We start from the raw sequence: 13980 nt of genomic DNA, 5'->3' as shown, positions 1-13980 counted from the left end.
AAAAGTGGTGCTATCATTTTTTCCTACACATTATGCAATATATATACAAAATGGCAGAGATTACAGGTGATTTTGTAAATACTGTTTATTTGAAAATGAATGTCTTTTTTAAGGCTGGTTGAGGTCATGGATACCCAGCAAGTAAATCCACATTGTTTCTTTTTTATAATTCAGCATTAATGTCAACAAGACCACTGTACAGTAGATGATATATCCTTTAACTATGGGTTGTATTTACTAAATCTGGAGAGTGCAAAATCAGACTCCTGCATAGAAACCCATCATCTTCCAGGTTTTATTGCCAAAGCTTAATTGAACAAGCTAAGGTTAGAAGCTGGTTGATTTCTATGCAGAAGTGAGTCTGATTTTGCATTCTCCAGCTTTAGTAAATAAACCCCTATAGGATCTTTAGGGCTAGATTATGAAACTTTTCAAAATGTTGTGGAAATGGGCTCTTTTTATTTTTTATTATTGATATCTCTTAAATGTATACCAAAAATAGTTTTACCAATATATTGCTCTCCACAAGAAGTGAACATTTGGAAGATAACTCCTATAGATGTAGTAAATAAAGTACTTGATTCAAAACCATTATAGTTTTGAAAGGTTTTGACTGCTTCCACATATGGGAAAATGGCACAAGTGCCACACCTGTACATGCCTATAAACGTAGGTTACTTTCAAACTGCTCCCTTACAAAAATGCAATAAAAATACATACAGTATTTTCTGGCGTATAAGGCTACTTTTTATACTTAAAAATATACCCAAAAAATTGGGGGTCATCTTATACGCGGGGTATAAAATGTGAACCTTGAGTTTGTTTGGGTCAAGCTGGCTGGATATGTGGTAATACTGTACATACAGTATACCGTGCTGAGCCAAGCTGGCTCAAAACAAATGTCCCTATGACAGATTAATCTGTCAGCCCGCTGGATGTGCAGTATATACAGTACACTGCGCTGAGCCAAGCGGTTTCAAAATGTACCGGTACGCCCCTACTGTAATCAGCCCACTGGATGCGTGTATGTACGGTAGGTGAGACTACATACAGTATACACTGGGCCAATCACGGCGAGTGATGTATTCTACTAATGAATACAAAGCCTGCTCGGATTGGCTGAGTCAGAGAGGTGGGCTGATGATGTCACAACCTCAGCCAATCCGAGCAGGCTTTGTATTCATTAGTAGAATACATCGCTCACCGTGATTGGCCCAGCGTATACTGTATGTAGCCTCAGCTACTGTACATACACACATCCAGCGGTCTGATTACCGTAGGGACGTACCGGTACATTTTGAAACAGCTTGGCTCAGTATACTGTATATACCGCACATCCAGCGCTCTGTATATATACTGTATACTGTATGTAGCCGAAGCTACCGTATTACCGCACATCCAGGGGTAACCATCTGATTTGGAATTTGATCCATATGATGACTGTCTTACAAATGTATCACAAGATGTCATTCATGAACTTATGATGTCAGAGGATGAACATGAGGATTTTGAAGGATTTTAAGTATCGGTAAGTCATAACCATTTCAATTAAAAAATCTGATTTTTTTAAATGGTGTTGCCTTGGAAGGGGGGTAGTCTTATACGGCGAGTATAGCCCAAAACCTATGTTTTAACTGGAAAATTAGGGGGTCGTCTTATACACCCAGTCGCCTTATACGCTGGAAAATACGGTATGTGTTTTTAAATGTATTTTTGCCAAATTTTTGCCACATTTCTAGTGCATTTTGCACCTGTGAAAAAAACATGACTCAAAAATGTGTTTTTGCTTCGTTTTTCATGTTTTCCATTCATTTCAATGGGAGGTGCATTTTCAGTGCATTTTTTTTACTGCACCAAAAATGCAGCAAGCAAGTGCGAAGTGTTCCATAGCATTTATTGGTCATGAGTTTTCTTCCACTTTTTTTCCAACAAAAATGGAAGAAAAAGGGATCAGTGTGAAACCTTGTTTTTCAACATGATAAAACATACTCAGAAGTGATTGAATTGTCTTGAAATTTTTTTTTGCCCAGTTGTCTGTTTTGGTCCTACTACTTCTGCTACTAATATATTCACTGTAAGGATGTGTCAGTCGCATAATATTTACTCTACTTTGCACCATATGAGGTAACTAACCTATATGTTGTATTGTGCTATTTTGTCTTGCCTGTATAGCACTGCATTAGAGTGGCAACATTGTCATATTCTATTTTAATTATACAGTTTTTGGATCTGCTTTTGTATGCAGCATGTTGTAATAAAGTAGACTTTATATTTATCCCTTATACCATTTTTTTTTACTTTTTTTTCAGTATGTCCAGTTGGAATAGCTTTATCCTACATATAACAGGGGTGACAACATAGATGAATAAACATAGGTATGCAGTGGGTGTTTTGCTGTTTTAATTGTAATTTTGATTTTTTTTTTATACATAAACAGGAGAAAGAGAAAACTACAAGGTAAATTAGCACACCAGGCAGTATACAACTTAAATAATATGTATGCCTAGCATTTCGTATTCCTGCTGTACCATGTACTTATATAAAAAAAGTATCCTGTTCTCTTTGTATTGCTTCCTTTATATGAAATACCTGGTGTGCTTGCCGGTCCCTCTGCTTTCCTATTAAAAACTGGATACACTAGGCATGAGAGGACAGCGTGGTCAGTTTTCTGTGCTGCGGATCTCAGTATGCTCTCCTTCAATGATCAAACTTGTGCTGACACCCTATCCCTGCACATCCATTCACTGGGAAGATCGGCGTGCTTCTGTTTTCCCACCCTTATCTCTTTATGCAGCTACGAACAGAGGGTATGTGATCACTTATAAAAAAGGGGGAAAGAGGTATTTATAATTTTTTTTATATGTATACACAATTTTTTGCCTGTAATTTCTATTTTAAACGGTATGGGTTGTTTTCTACAGTGAGGTTCACATATACATTAAAGGGACATTAATTGCTCAGTGAAATACAGTCAGTATTCTGACATACTGATACAGAGGAAACTTAGAACAGGTAGTCACTTGAAAGAAGCATGGCTTCGACTTCACAATAATCTGAAGGCAGTGGTACATACCATAGTTTAACATGACAGTCCTTTACCAGCTAAAAATCTGTATAAGTTAAACAGAGAACCAAAGAAGTGTGAACAGGGGAAAACTTAGAGAGAAAATGGCCAGTTTTATATGAAAAGGTTGAAGGGTAACAAGAGCCATCTAGTGAGGCTATGGAAAGAAGAGGGGGAGGAGAGTAAAGAACATAGCAAGGGAAAGAAAACAAAAGAAAAAAAAGTAGGGGGGGGGAAGTAGGTTGGGGTGAAATCAACAACAGACCAGAGCCATCATGCTATAGAGAAGATTACACTAGCTTGAGAATGCAGGGCGGTGTCCAGTGTGTCAGTGTACAGTGCACTGCGGTGTCCAGTGCATTACAGTGTACAATTTATTGCGGTGTCCAGTGCATTACAGTGTACAGTGCATTGTGGTGTTCAGTGCATTAGTGTACAATGCATTGTGGTGTCCATTGCGTTACAGAGTACAATGCATTGCGGTGTCCATTGCGTTACAGTGTCCAGTGCATTACAGTGTACAGTGCATTGTGGTGTTGAGTGCATTAGTGTACAATGCATTGTGGTGTCCATTGCGTTACAGAGTACAATGCATTGCGGTGTTCATTGCGTTACAGTGTACAGTGCAATTCAGTGTCCATTGCTTTAGTGTACAATGCAGTGCGATGTCCAGTGTGTTAGAGTGTACAGTGCATTGCGGTGTCTAGTATGTTAGTGTACAATGCATTGTGGTGCCCAGTCTGTTAGTGTACAGTGCATGGCTGTGTCCAGTGTGTTACAGAGTACAGTGCATTGTGGTGTCCAGTACGTTAATGTACAATGCATTGCGGTGTCCAGTGTGTTAGTGTACAGTGCATGGGAGTGTCCAGTGCACTACAGAATACAGTGAATTTTGGTCTCTAGTGCATTACAGAGTACAGTGCATAGCTTTGTCCAGTACATTACAGTGTACAGTGCATTGTGGTGTCCAGTGCATTACAGAGTACAGTGCATGGTGGTGTCCAGTGCGTTACAGCGTACAGTACATTGTGGTGTTCAGTGCATTACAGAGTACAGTGAATTTTGGTATCTAGTGCGTTACAGAGTACAGTGTAGTGTGGTGTCCAGTACGTTAATGTACAGTGCATTTTAAATATTGTATTGTTTTTTTCCTTTTATTTGTAGTAAAAAAAATTTGGTTAATAAATTTGAAATAAAAAAAATAGCAACAGGACACTTATAGTTGAGGGGAAAATAACTATAACTACAACAAGAGGACTTGGAAATTAGGGAGAGATGACAAAATCTTAGAATAAGGGGAGTTCTGGAGTCATCTGGGACACCACTATTTAGTGGGCTTATTTACAAGTTTAGCCCCCAATATCTTGGATATTGACTGGTGCCTAGACTGGGCACCACAGGGCATTGGTACCAAAACCATCAGCAAGAGCCCATCTCAGGGAAATTATAGTTAGATTTCACTACTATGACAGTAAGGAAGCCCACCTAGCTCCTAAACGTAACAGATCTACAAAAAAAAAGGTTCAAATCTGCAGTGACGTTTTCCTTCTGACCCTTGCTAAACAATGCTCTCTCGGACCAATCACCTCACACCTACAGCAACATCAGGTGTCATACAAGTAGGGCTTCCCTTTCAGTCTAATTGTCACCAAGGATGGATCTCAACACAGCATCCATGATGTTCAGAAAGGTGAAGATTTTCTTATAAACCTGGGACTGATCTTGATCTTGATCATTCCCCCTCCCAGACCCTCAGCAAGATCTGGACCCCTGCCAAGTCCAAAGTTAAGTGGAATCTCCTGGATTCTCAATGCCCACCACTTTCCAGGCCTCCTACTTGACTATGATGGGATGAGAGAGGAATAAGGTTCAAGAGGGCAGGTTTTCAATATGAAACCAAGATAAAAAACACAGGGACATGACCTCAAATTAACAGGAGGAACGTTCAAAACTAATCTTAGAAAGTATTATTTTACTGAAAGTGTAGTTGATGCTTTGAATATATTTCCAACAGAGGTAGAAGCATTTAAAAATTGATGTACTATAGAATAAAAGTCTAACTAACAAATATAAGTGTACAATCCAAACGAACACGTTCCTGCATTAAAAATGCATTCCTGCACCGGCTGCCATTATTATGGAAACCCATGACATTAGCGCCGGGCAGGACAAGGCAGAGGTAGGTCGCCAGTGTCATGGAAACACATCATGCCGGTGCCACAGAAACCAATGGGTGGGCAGGGTTGCAGAGATGAGCTGTGAAGAAAAAAGAAAAAGAACAGAAAAGAAGCAGATTGAGGGCCAGTTCACACTGCGTGTTTCAATTGCTTTTCCTCTGCATCCAAAACGCAGAGAAAGTAGGCTACATGGTTGTCAATGTCATAGTCCACATCAATGCTTGCAGTTCCAGTGCGTTCCAGATGCAGAAAAAAGCGGAACATGCCACATTTCCTTCACACAGAACTACACTGGACTAAAACTTTTGGACCCATATTGGTGATCCTCGGTGTGCTGGTGACATATTCCCTAACTAACAAATATTACACAACACTGAATTACTGGGTCAGGCAAGAACATTATAATTATTTATTTTTTTTAATTGAAGAATGTTAGATACGGTGGGACATTGTTGTAAAACATCGGAGAGATAAAACATATCACTAGAGACTTCAGGATGTTAATATGTACTATATTTACTATATTAAAGGGGTGAATAAGGTTCAGAAAGGCAATATTTCCAATATGAAGCCAAGATCAAGAAAACAGTGACATGTCCTCAAACAAGCAGGAGGAAAGTTCAAAACTAGTCAAGAAAGTATTATTTTACTGAAAGAGTAGTTGATGGAATAGACTTCAAACAGAGGTAGCGGGTCAGTCAACAGTAAGTGGCTTCAAATGTTCTTGTGAAAAACATAGATCTATACTCCTTCCTGACCTCCTTCCTTTTTTTACCTATAATGCCTGATCCCTTCTGGGATACCTCTGCTTACCCATGCAGATTACTCTAGCATAATTGTTTATTACATTCTCTTGCCTCAAAGTGGAACGCAGCTGACAGCATTTGCCATATATTGTCTATCATCATGTTCCCCGACTTGTATCATGACAGGTGTCATGGTATTCTGAGCTGCATTCACACCTCAGGGATAGCAGTTTTACTGAGTTCATTTTACTGGCCTCAGCTAGGCCATACGTATGTTACTAGTTCCTTGTTTTATTGGTTACTGTTACTGAGCTTTAGATTATTAATTTAATTACCATAATAAATAAAGGGATTTTTTTCAACCTGTTTGGCATCTAGGTGCCCAAAACCTGTTTATCATTTATCAATGTTATGACTATACAGATTAAGTCTTTTAATGTCAAGGGTTTAAACTCTATTAACCACTTTCCGTCTGGCGAAGTATATAAACAGCCAGACGGTGGCAGTACAGGGACGGGTTGCCATTCATAAACGGCGCCCTCCATTTTGGACTGTGCACACTCACTGGGAGTGCGTGGCACCATGATCTGGTGCCCACTGTGTCCTCCGGACACAGCAGAACACCAATTGTTGTACGGTACCTCTGTGTGAGGTTCCGATCATGTGATCACTGATTGGCCAATCAGTGATCACATGAATAGTAGTAAGCAAGATGTCACTTCTGACATCGTTGCTTACTACCTGTAAAATCTGTGAATGATCACAGAGGTCACATGGTACAAGGTTATTCACAACAACCTTGTACCGTGTGACAAGCTGTGACCAATCACAGCTCACACAGTATTTATCAGTGGCTGCAAGAATGCAGCCAGAGAGAAGGAGAAATGATTGCTTTTACAGCCTTTATGGGTGTAAAAGCAATCAGTGTAAAAAAAAAAAAATCTTCATCACCCCCCACAAGTAGTATAGTGTCACTATCGTGACACTGTACTGCTAGGGTGACAGTATATTAAAAAAAAACAACATAAATAATATAAAAAAATAAATAAAAAATGTAACAAAAATTTTTTGAAAAATTATAATTTTTGGTTATAAACTAATCTGGGTATTTTTTTTTACTAAAAATATAACTAAATAAATTATGGCCAAGATTTTTGAAGAAAGATTATTAATTTGCAACATTTTATAAGAAAAACACTTTTTTAAAAATTTTTGGGACATTTTCATTTATATAGCAAAAAACAAAAAAAATTCCAGCGGTGAATAAATACCACAAAAATAAAGTTTCATCTGTCTCAAAAAAATGCTAAAAAGTTCACATGGGTACAGTGTTGCATAACCACACAATTGTCATTCAAAGTGTGACAGCGCTGAAAGCTGAAAATTGGCCTGGAAATAAGGGGGTAAAAGTGTCCGGCCTTGAAGTGGTAAAGAAAAGGTAGATAGCCATGAAAGAATTTAAAGCCTCTAAAGCAGATGCACAGAAATTATGATACAGGAAACACATCTCCATAAGGGAGGTTCTTTCAAGTTCATTTCAAAGCACATCCCTTATTCATATATGTTTTATTAGATTATAAATGTGATGGTACTCCTCTCACCTTATTGAATGTACAGTATATACTCCTAACTGGGCAAATTACATTTTACTTAAGTCTTCGCCAAAACCCTTGAAGCATTCACTGTTATACGGGGAGACTTCAACATAGTTACTGTATGCCTCCAACTAGAGATAGACATGCCCTCAGGGATCAACCTTTATCTGATCAGATTCATAGGTTGTCTACCTCTTTTCACAGACTGATTAGAGAATTTAATTTTTTTATGATTGGAGGGTAAAACATTTTTTACATAAACAGTTCACCTTCTAATCACCTGTCCATAAACTCTACATCATTCATTTTCTCATCCTCTCACCTTTAATTAATGTCTTGTTTAATCCTGTACTCCCAGATAGTTTATCATATGGCCAAATGCTACCCTGGGCGAAAGCAGAGGTATTTCAGTTTCATCCCCTTGCCCAGGGACTTTAAAAATCTGCCCCTTTTGGGAATTACAGTCTAATAAGAAATTACCCGTCAATATGTTTTATCCTTATCTTCAGTTTAGACACTATTTTTGTTCTATGCGATCTATTTTTTAACATTAGCACAGCCTATGAAATTTGAGCATGTATGTGTCCAGGGTCACTTCCAACAACATGGAATTTCCTCTATTTATCGAATTCTTCATGAAGCTCCTCTGCTGACCGTGGACTTCCATCTTTATATGAGGAAATGGTGCTTTTAATACCATATAACCTTAAAATCCTGGGATAAAATATGAGAATCAGCTGCTAAATCATCCAAATGTGTGGTATATAAGGAGAATCTATATATGAATGTTTTGGTATAAAACACACGATCGATTAATCCAAAAAGGTCAGAGACCTACTAGAGATGCCAACAGGGTAAAGATACATTGTTCCATATCTTCTGACTATGCCCAAAGATTCAACCCTTTTGGAACTCAGTTTCCTTACTCTTTTATGGCAGGTCCTGGATGGCTCTTTCCCTACAGATCCTGTTCACTTTCTCTTAGCCATCTGATTCAAATGTGTATCTAAAAAAACACTAAGAAACTTACTGTTTATATTTTAACAGAGCCATTAGACTTATAGTATATCATCCCACTGATTATCCATTAAGGCCACTTCTCGGATCCATTTAATAGAAACTATTACCAACATTCAAAGGATGAAACGCCTCATTACTCAAGCCCAGGGTTTATTGGAACGCATGGACATCCTGTGGACATCCCTATTATCTCCTGTCTCATTCTGAAATGTATTCAAAATAATGCTTAAACCTTCTCATTGCACTGTTCAACAAATTTTTATTTTTTGCCAGTTTTGGAAACAAAAGGATCCATTTCTTAATGAATTTCACATTCTGAGTTCAAATATAACAATGAAATTTGTCAATTGGCTCTAGTTTTTCTGTAAACGGAAAGTTTTCTACTATAGGCGTAATGACTACATAATGCACAATAATTATATAGATAGATGTCTTTCCACAAATATAAAGCAAGTGATATTGACTACATAACAAAGCCTAAATGGCATAATATATTGCATAGGATTACCAAGAAAAATTATAGCCATAAGCTAAGTTGAATCATTTTAATACTTAGGATTCTCACTAGTTTTGTCTTCAGTTTGTGTCGGTTTTGCTTCTCTTGGCTTTTCTCTTGTATTCGAGGAAAGGGCTATCTCTTACAACTGCACGTGACTACACGCTTCAGGTTCTTCCTCACTTGACTCAACCACGAAGGATTCTGGTGCTTTAGGAATTGGTAGCCCCTCTCCATGAGGAACTGGACGTATTGCCGATGGAATATTTGGATAGTGCACAGATAACTTTTTCTTCTTATATAGCCCTTTTACAATTGGAGGCACCATACAAAAGTAACAATTACTAACATGATCTGTTGGCTCTCTCCAAATCATTGGCACAGCGAAAGGCATAGATGCCTTTTTTCCATTCAACCATTGCTCCAGTGCCGTCCCACAAGAATTGCAGCATATATGTGGTTATGTGTTATTTGAGATTGTGCTTTATTTTTTTCTTAATCAGAAAAAAATGTCTATTTAAGACATGGGGTGTACAGCATAAATAATATAGGATTTGGGGCGGACTGACAACTCATGGGGCCCCTGGGCAATAGGGGATCATGGGGCCCCTGTGTCCTTGCCCACACTCAAAAAATCCTATAAAAAAGGTACCAGGGGCATTTCATGGGGCCCCCTACTGACCCCGGGCCCTCTAGCAGTGCCCGAGTGCTCGAATGGTCAGTCCGCCCCTGCATAGGATCATCCATAAAGGCATTGAGGTACAATACAATGTGCAGGATTCCGTTTGCATATATTGTCATTGTATATTTCAGCAAGAGAAGAAACAAGAGATGCTATGCCAATCAGTTAAAATGCTTGTCCTACTTAGATCAAACAGACATCACCATGCCAACAGAAGATTATAGAAAAAAAACATTATTATAAGTGAAAATAAAATAGGAAAAGTGCTATCTAAGAGTTCCAGATATTTAGCTTAGAGCACTTATCATCTGGCCAAATTAACAAGATAACTATGTAGATCCCTAACCCGGGCTTAACCCTACAGGAGCCTATCTCTTACCAATTGATGTGGTGCAAGGCCTGGTATATCTAGCCAAGGCTGCCTTAAAGAATAAAATTTTTTGGGAAATTTCTATGTTGATATGTGAGTTTTTCACGTATGAGCATATTGTTCACCTCATCAGTTTGGGGGCAAGATATAATAAACGTAAAACCGTTGTATGGGTTTGTGGTGTGTGTGATTCTTCTTCCAGACACAAACAATAGGATTGCTTGAAATTTGAAACAGAAACACTTGAGATATTGTGATGATAATATCTGACCAGTAAAGAAACAATATGGGGCATCGCCAGATCATATGCAAGAGGTCCCCATTATCCCATTTACATTTTGGGCATAAAGGGGTAGGTCTGCTCCCCCATCTATGTATCTGGGTGGGTGTCATATATGCTCTGTGTAGTAGGTATAGCTGGGAAAGTTTTTGGGATGCTGACACAGACACCAAAGGAGTGGAGGCTAAGCCAAGCTCCCATACATCACCATCTGTAGGACCTAGATCTCTTTCCCAGCCCTTTCTACATGATAATTTAGAAGCATCATGGGTGGAGTTAAATAAAATGCAACACACCCTGGAAATCACACCCTGCTTATTTCTTTCCATCATCATCAGAGGGTGGTCTGTTAGATATAGCTTAGAGATGCATGTCTGTGCCTGGAGGGCATGCCTAAGTTATAAATATTTATAGAACTTATTCCTGGGAAGGGAAAATTACATTTGCAAATCTATAAAAGTATTTAAGCACTGAGCCGTTATGCAATTGTGCCATATATTAGATACCCATTCTGTGGCAGGTCTGAAATTCCTTTAGTTTTAATTAGAGTAATGCCATATTGGAGTATAGGTGCAAACCCCAAGAACACCCAGAGTGGTTCTAACATAGGACCACAGGGTCCTTAACAGAGTTTTGTTGGTGGGAGTAAAGGGTCTAGATGTGTAAACCCTGCCTCCAAAAAGGAGAGGGTGAGACTATGAGATCCTCACAGTACGAATAAACTATGAATAGGATCCAATGGGTCCCTGTGGCCCCAGCCTCCTAGGTCTTGAATTTGAGATGCAACATAATAAAATCTATAGTGAAAGACAGCAGGGCCTCCCTGATCTTTTCCAGATAGTAGGGTAGAAAGACTAATCCTCCCTGTTTTGTTACGCCAACTCAAAGCTCTAAATTGGGAGTCTATATGATAGAACCATTTTCATGGAATCCAGATGGAAGAGTTATGGAAAGCATATAAAAACTGAGGGACCAACGCAATTTTAATGAGATTGACTCTTCCAACAGCTGAAAAAGGAAGTTTTGTCCAAACCGAACACTTAGAATGGAATTTGCATAACAGAGGCAGCAAATTCAGCTCTAAGTATTGAGTAGGGTCTGAAGTAACTTGTATACCCAAATAGTGGAAGGAAGACACAATTTGTACTGAGCTTGCGCAGTCAGGTAAAGAAGCACTGAATTCTGATAAATGGGACCGCATAAAGGATCTGGATCTACTGCACTTAATAAAGTTGAAGCCTAGACCAAAATGCACCAAGACCTCCCACAACAAATAGGGCCATTCAACACTTGAAAGCCTAGTACCTGGGTTGTCTACTGATAACTGTAACTTCAAATATAACCTGCACAAATTCTGTGTGGTGGTTTCTATGGACCAATTTATAGACCACCTTTGCCAATCTAGTCTAGGAGAGAGATTGGGCTATAGGAGTCAGGCAACAACCCTTCCCAGGTTTTTAACAAAACAAAAATAATTTCCTCATTCATAGATGGGGCAGTGCACCCAACTGGAAAAACTTATAAACATTAAGGAGAACAGGTATGAGTTGATCCTCATATCGCCTTTATACTTCAAAAGGTAACCCATCAGCCTTCCCACCAGGGGCTCGCACCAGGGCCATGAGGAGTTCCTCTTCTGTCAATGGGGCATTTAGAATGTCGGCATCCGAGGACAATATGTGAGGCTGAGGGCATGCATCCGGAAACCTAGTAATATTCATTTGTGTTATGTGTACTTTGGAAGAGTATTAGTCAGTAAAAAAAGGAGCAAACTACTTGCTTTATCTGCAAAGTAGAATAATGTGTAATAAGAGTCTTGTATAGCAGTAATATAGGACAAAGCCTGTTGTGCCTTTGTTAACATGGCCAACATATGCCAAGTATTTTCCCCTTCCTCAAACTGTCTTTTGCTGTAAAAAGAAGCATTTATTTTTGGCTAGTTGTAAGGCCAATTGATTGAACATAGATTGTGCCTTCAACCATTCCCGCTTGGTATTGTCTGAGGTACTGGTTATATACACCACCTCTGCCCTTTGAGCCTCCTTTGTGACAATCTGTTCCCAAGATTTTGTGTTATTTTTAATATACTGTAAGTAATGAGTTTGATCAATTAAGCCTGCAAATACTCTTTAGAGGCATCCCAAGCATCTTCTAGGTTAATAGTATCTAGATTGTGGTGATAAAAGGAGGCCAACAATTCGGGCACAGGATCTGGATTGGGAAACAAGGTCAGCCAAAACAATTTCCACTTTCACCCCCTCGAGCTTCTCGGGGAGTCAGGTATAGAGAGCTCAACCCAGATGGGGAGTGATCAGAGACATGTCTAGGTTCACAATGAGAGGAGGTCAGAAGTGGAAGCAATGTAGTATTACCCAGTCCCATGTCTATCCTAGACAAACAGAATAGTATGAATACATTTGAACCCCTGGATGTCTCATCCTTCATACATCTGTTAAGCCTAATTCCAGAAGAAAATGAGCAAAATAAGTAGGGCCTCCAGTAGAGGAGGATATGCAATTGGGAGCAACTAGTTCTTTTAGAGGATCCAAGTAACTACTGAAATCTCCCATCACTAAATGCGGGGTGTTGGGGACCCAGGCCATAAAAAACACTAAAGTTTGAAAGATTTTGCCTGAGAAGGATGGAGGAATGTACATACTCATCAGAATACAATGCAGACCCTAAATTGAAAACACAATAAAAAAAATAAAGGCCCTCTGGGTCAATGACCAAGATGGTATATGAAAAATAAGTCCCTTGTCGGATAAGGATACTCAACCTCCGGAATAGGAGGAGTAAGTGGAGTGAAATTGATGGCTAAACTGGCACATTGGGAATTGAGGTAGCGGTGAAGTGGGTGAGTGTGTCTCTTGTAGTCATATAACAGCAGCATTCAATTGTTTGATAATGAGGAGAACCGCCAGACACTTCAATTGGTTATCAAGGCCTCTGACATTCCATGAAAACACTTATACCCTACTACGCATTAATTCGATGATGCATATGCCCAAACAATAGGGGGGAGTCCTGTTCACTCCAGGGCCAGAGAAGAGTTCAGTGCAAAAGCATCCAGATGTCAGAAGGCCGCCACAGAAGGAAAAACCACATCAGAAGGGAGACCATGGTAGGAATGTCTGAGTACTTTGCCAGGATAAATATGTGGAATGGTTACTAAGAACAAGAGGAGTCCATGAAGGTTTAATGTCTAACATGTCCTGGGCCAACAGGGCCCCAAAATAAGAAAACAAGAAAACATGCAGTCCACTTAAGACTATAGTGGGGGCAACAGTGGAAGCTGTAGAAGGTGACATGGAGCTTCTCAGCAACAGGTAAGTCAGTAGCAATGGTATGAAAGGCACAACAACAGCTATATTAACAGTCCACCTGTGCACAGAGATTTTAAGGCAGTAAAAGGTGTATCAGTGGGATGATCAAAGCTGCCATACATCAAGTAGGTAATGTACTTGGATGGGAATTTGCACTCAGAGATCTTTCTTCCCTATCCATCCATTAGACTGCAGAAGAAGGTTTATCAAAGAAGTGAACTTCC

The sequence above is a fragment of the Staurois parvus genome, unplaced genomic scaffold (assembly GCF_062004578.1).
Source record: "Staurois parvus isolate SC_StPar_1 unplaced genomic scaffold, SC_StPar_1.0 ptg000153l, whole genome shotgun sequence".
NCBI lineage: Eukaryota > Metazoa > Chordata > Amphibia > Anura > Ranidae > Staurois > Staurois parvus.
The sequence above is the reverse complement of the archived record's forward strand: the minus strand, read 5'-3'. Positions refer to the sequence as shown.